Below are 6000 nucleotides of genomic sequence, written 5' to 3' on the forward strand. Positions count from 1 at the left end.
ACCACCCCGGCATACGTTTCACTAAGGAGACCATCTACCGGTTTGATGGCGTGCATCTTTCTGATGCTGGAAATGATATTTGGTTGAGCGAGATTTCGGGGGGATTAGGGATTGGTTGCAGGTATGAGGGTATTGGCGGCGAGCTATTGCTCAAGTGGCGGTTAGGCATTGGCAAGGGAGGGTTAAGTGTATGTGAGGGGGGAGGGAAGTGCCATCGCCTCCCCCCACAGAAAAGAGTTTTCCGATAAAGGACTCTGGAGGGCTTTGCCCTGTCCGAAACCTATGGAGGTGTGGGCCCAAGGCACGCCCCCAAGCTGTGACTCCGGGGGAGTTCCTAGTTGATGTGCCTCAGCAGGACTCCCTCTACTGGTGGTTAACCCTTCATGCAATCGGGCTGAAGCCGGCTAGTCGATAGGGCCAGTGCCTAAGCCAATACCGCTCATTCCTGTAATCAATAATGTTGTGGCCTATTTCGCCCATTAACCTTAATTCTTGGTGTCCTGTGTCTTTATTTCTTCCTGGGAGGGGGTGGTAACTCGCCACGCAATTTGCATACCAATCCTTCAGCAGCGTTTATGCCATCAGGAACACGCATAAATATTTGTTCTTTCAAATCTGCAAACAAATATGCAGTTTTTATATCCAGATGATAAATAGAATGTCCACGTTATTAACAAAAGCTTAACTGTTTCATATTTTACACTTGGTGGATAACACATATCATAATCTTCACCTGGGATTTGTTGAAAACCCCTTGTGACTAATCTAGCCTTGTACCTTACAGCTTCATTTTTATCATTCACTTTAACTTTGTAAACCCATTTGGAATTTATAAGTCTCAGATCTGGAGTTTGTGGTACAAGAGACCAAGTGTTATGTTCTTTTAAAGAAGCTATCTCAGAGTTCATAGCTTTATACCAATTCACAGTTTGGTGCTTAGGTAAATTCTGAACATCATTGCAGCTTTTTGGCTCAAAAATCACCTTATTGGCACACACAGTATTGAAATGTTCATCTGCAAAACGTTGTGGCTCCTGTCTCTTTCTATCTGAACGTCTCAGTCCGGAAGGAGAGTTAGACTCTTCAGACTTAATGGGACTAAGTAAACTACTAGTTTCAGGTTTTAAATCATCATTGTCAGACTGAAGAGATGCCTGTAGGCTAAGCTCACAGTCAAAAAACCCGAGAGAACTTAACCTCACCTCGGGTGCCTGTAACTTTAAATTCTCAAACAAATTACCAGACTCAACAGGCTTTTCATCTTCTTCCATTAATTCAGAATCACTATTATTCCATCCTCCTTCTCCTCCTCCTCCTCCTGCTACTGCTTCCCTTTCCTCCTCAGTATTATCTATACCGCCAGTATCTTGGAAACAGCAACTTCATTCCAATTTACAGTTTGTATCATGCTTCTGTTAATATAAAATTTGCCAGTTGCTGGTATGTAAATTCTGTACGCCCTCTGCTAGTAGCCCATTAATTTTCCCTGAACACTATGCTCACCCAATTTCTGCTTAGTGGGATAATGCATAACAACATCTGAACCCCAAATGAGTAGGTATTTCAGATTAGGACGTTTTTTTAAACAACATCTCATAGGGGGTGACATCTAAACCAGAATGATAGCTACAATTCTTGACATAGCAAAAAGCATGGAGTGCTTCAGCCCAAAAAACTTTGGGCAGATTAGCATTGTGCAGATAAGTTTTAACCCCTGCCTGCAAGTCACGCTGCACAACTTCAACAAGCCCATTTTGCCAGGGACTTTGGGGGCAAGATAACTCATGAGTAGTCCTCTGCACTTCCAGGAAATTCTCAAAATCCTCAGAAACAAATTCCCCACCCCGGTCAGAAAACAGGTTCTTAATAGGTTTGTTAAAGTGCGTTTTTACCCAGCAGCAAAAAACTTTGTACTTCTCAAATGCTTGTGACTTCTCAGCAATTGAATAAGTCCAACAATATCTACTATACTGGTCTATCAGAGTAAGCCAGTACAGTGGTGCCTCGCAAGACGAAATTAATTCGTTCCGCAAGTCTCTTCGTCTTGCGGTTTTTTCGTCTTGCGATGCACGGTTTCCCATAGGAATGCATTGAAAATCAATTAATGCGTTCCTAGGGAAACCGCCTTCAGACCAGGTCCGGGGACAGTCTGTCCCCGGACCTCTTCTGAAGGCTGGGGGGGGGGAACAAGGGCTTTTCTTCCCACCCCCAGCATTTTAAAAAACCCTGGGACAGCGGAGGACTTCTCCGCTGTCCGGGGCGATCTTAAAATGCTGGCGGGCGGCATTTTAAAATCGCCCCGGACAGTTGAGGACTTCTCCGCTGTCCGGGGCGATTTAAAAGCCCCTGGGAAGGCAGGCAGGGGGGACAAAGACTTTCGCCCCCTGCCCGCCTTCAGCAGGTGTTCCCGCCCCCCTCCCCGCTTCGGAACAGCGTTCCGAAGTGGGGCGGCTGGGGCAGGTGTCCCCGCCCCCCTCCCCGCTTCGGAACAGCGTTCCGAAGTGGGGCGGCTGGGGCAGGTGTTCCCGCCCCCCGCCCCGCTTCGGAACAGCGTTCCGAAGTGGGGCGGCTGGGGCAGGTGTCCCCGCCCCCCCTCCCCGCTTCGGAACAGCGTTCCGAAGTGGGGCGGCTGGGGCAGGTGTTCCCGCCCCCCCTTCGGAACAGCGTTTTAAAATGCTGGGGGTCGGCAGCGCTTCGCTCCCGACCCCCAGCATTTTAAAACCTTCCCGGGACACGGGGAGATTTTAAAATGCTGGGGGTCGGCAGCGCTTCGCTCCCGACCCCCAGCATTTTAAAATCTCCCCGGGACAGAGACTTCTCTGCTGTCCCTTGGAGATTTTAAAATGCTGGGGGTCGGCAGCGAACACTTCGCTCCTGACCCCCAGCATTTTAAAATCTCCCCGGGACAGAGACTTCTCTGCTGTCCCTTGGAGATTTTAAAATGCTGGGGGTCGGCAGCGAACGCTTCGCTCCCGCCCGCCAGCATTTTAAGATCGCCCGGTGCAGGCGGGGGGGAAGGCAGGCGGGGGGAGCAAAGACCTTTGCCCCCCGCCGGCCTTCAGAAGAGGTCCTCTTCTGAAGGCCGGCTGTGGACGAAAGTCTTTGCTCCCGACCGCCAGCATTTCCCTATGGGCTTTCGTCTTGCGATGCAAGCCCATAGGGAAATTCGTCTTGCGAAGCGCCTCCAAAACAGAAAACCCTTTCGTCTTGCGGGTTTTTCGTCTTGCGGGGTACCACTGTACTTAAAACCTCCTAATGATGATGGGAGTGGCCTAACTAAATCACAATGTACACGCTCAAATGGCTCAGTTACTTTCCTGTTTGAGCACCTACTCTTGCGTGCAATCTTATTCTTATTATTGCAACAGGATAAACATTGCATAATGTGATGGCCTGGGATTTGGACTTGGAGGCTGAACCTGAGGAATCCCAGCCTGCACAGGAGTCTCTGCCTCCAGAACCAGCTGAGCCGGGGCTGGGGCTTGAGCCTGAAGGGTCCTCACCTGTGCTGGATCCTCAGGTGCAGGCACCAGCTGAGTCTGCTCTGGCTTCTGAGGTGATGGAGAACCCATTGCCTGCAGGTGCTCCACTCTCAGCCCCGTCAGGGGGAGCTGAGGTTGCCTCTGGGTCAGGTAACCCTCCAGCCTCTCCTGAGCTGCAGAGGCTCAGGGCAGAAAGGTGGAGGTAAAGGGAAGTCCTCTCTCTGCACAGCATTGCTTCTTTTCTCTTGCATTATGGGGAAGCCTTGCTCCTTTTCTCTTGCATCCTGGGAAGTCTTGCTTATAATCTGCCTCTGCACAAACTGCACAAAACTGTTCCAAACACCAAGACATTCCTTCCTTGTTCAGTCATCCTAAGCTCATGGAAAACAACATGACCTGCTCTTCATGCCTAGCTGACCACATCTACAGAACTTGATTGTTATATTGTTTCATGTTATGATCAATCATTAGTAACAGACATCCTAAGCTCATGGAAAACAAACTGTACCTGCTCTTCATGCCTAGCTGACTGTTGGGAAAAAGCACCAAGGCAAAAGCCAGCTCCAGATGGCTGGAATGCAAAACAGGATGTTGTTGTTTCGTACTGTACTGTTGGAGAAAAGGAGGAGTCTATTCTCTGCACTGAGCACCGGATGTTAGCTCAGAGTGTCATGTGACCTGTGCTGGAAGTACAGGGGTGGAGTTGTGACTCTTCTGATGGAGTCTGAAGGGTGCAGACACGTTTTCTCTGTACTGCTGAATGACAGGAATAAAACATGTAAATAGGACTCCTGTCTGTCTCATTTCCCCTCCCTGGGGAGAATGCAGGGAGGGAGAGAAGCAGAGAGAAGCAGAGGGTGTGTTTTCCTCACATCTCATGAGGAGAATCGCCGGGTTGATGACCTTGCCTGCCGGGAGACGCAGCGGAGAGGTCATCAAGTATCCAGCTCAATTGCCTGGGGGAGGCCAGTTTACCTCTGACTGTGAGCTGAGATACTAACATATGGCAGCATTCGGATGGTTGCGATTCATCGAACATCTGCATGAGAGGCTGGTGAATTGTCCTCCTCTGCTCCAAGGGAGGAGATGAACGTCTGAGAGCAGCCAGACGCTGAACAGATGGCTGGATCCAGAGGAAGCTGTTTTCCTAGCAACGAAGCTCAAGGTATGCTGCATTTCGGGCTAAAAGTGTGAACACAGAATGATTAATTCTCTGGTTCATGGGGGGAGCTGCGTTTTAAAAAAACAACAGCTCTGGAAGGAGAGGCCTGCAGCTCAGAGGCTGAAGCCTGCATTCCACAAATTCTTGTGGTTAAAGATAAGAAGTCCTGAATGCACTGTTGCTAAGTAACGAGCGTGGAAAGTTACTGGCATAGAAGCTGGATTGTGAGGCTGGGAATAGCAAAACAAAACCACGGAGTGTTTTGGCTACAAGTTTACAAGCTCTTGGAAGGGACTTTCCATAGCAGCCAGCGTTTAGCTGCCAGGTGCCAAAGAGCGTAAACAACTTGCAGTTTGCCTGCCACAGAGATGACAGGAAACAACTGTTGGATTTTACAGCTTGCTTGAGAGTGTGAGCTGAAGGCTTGGCTTCAAGATGGATGCCAAGAAGGGGGGTTTGCCTTTTCCACCTCCCTTAAATAATGACAATTATTCATCTTGGTCTGTAAAGATGAAGGCCCTGCTGCAGAATCAGAGGCTTTTTGATGAAATTGAAAATCCCATCCCTGCAGCACCAACCAGAGGTTGGGAATCACAGAACACGAGGGCCAGGACTGCTATAATTCTGTGTGTCTCAGATGAGCAGTTGGTGCATATTCAGAATTTAGAACATGCGAAAGAGGTTTGGGACACGCTGCGTACAACGCATCAGAGAGATGCTGGTTCTTCAGCGTTGCTGTCAGAGCTGCCACCCAGTCCCAGCTCACATAGGACCAAGTCCGCCAGCGTTCACTTTATAAGAGTCTTTATTAAGTTACAGGTTTCATTTCCGAACTGCAGCGTGCAGCTCTACACCTTCTGCCCTAGGTCGGCGAAGACCCGTCTGAGTCCCCGCCTCTTGCACACCAGCTTAATACCCTAGCCTTGCTCCACCTCCTTCGCCTCTCCCTACGTCTCTGGGTCCTTCTGCCCCCCTGGGCCTCCTCCCTTCTACTCTCCTCTGACGCTGACCCCCCTGATCCTTCTGCCTCCTTGCGGCGGGCTTTGGGACCTGGCTCACTCTCCGGGCTGCTTACTGCTCCAGCTTCCGCTGCATTTGAACTTGGCGCGCGCGCCCAACTCTCTACTTTCCTCTTAACCGTTGCCTCGCTCTCTGAGGAGGGCGTGACCACCCCTGACTCGTGCCCTCCCTCCTGCTGACAGCCTCCGGAACCCGATGCCTGGCTACCTTCTTCCCTGCTGCTCTCAGTCTTGAGCGTGGGTCCCGACTTCCAGCTGCTGCCGCCCTCAGTTATGAGCGTGGGTCCCGACTTCCAGCTGCTACTCTCTGAATCTCCTCTGTTCCCTTCCTCCTGGG

General features: G+C 50.3%; 1 long non-coding RNA gene across 1 annotated transcript in view; it reads left to right on the forward strand.

The window, feature by feature from the left end:
- LOC309523381 overlaps positions 1-4685 on the forward strand; it is a 1418752-nt gene extending 1414067 nt beyond the window's left edge. The window contains exon 3 of the long non-coding RNA XR_014215334.1: positions 4493-4685. This is a non-coding gene — a long non-coding RNA (uncharacterized lncRNA). The remainder of the gene's footprint in view (positions 1-4492) is intronic.
- The last annotated feature ends 1315 nt before the right edge of the window (positions 4686-6000 follow it).

Source organism: Podarcis vaucheri (assembly GCF_965113315.1).
Source record: "Podarcis vaucheri genome assembly, chromosome: W".
Taxonomy (NCBI): Eukaryota; Metazoa; Chordata; class Lepidosauria; order Squamata; family Lacertidae; genus Podarcis; species Podarcis vaucheri.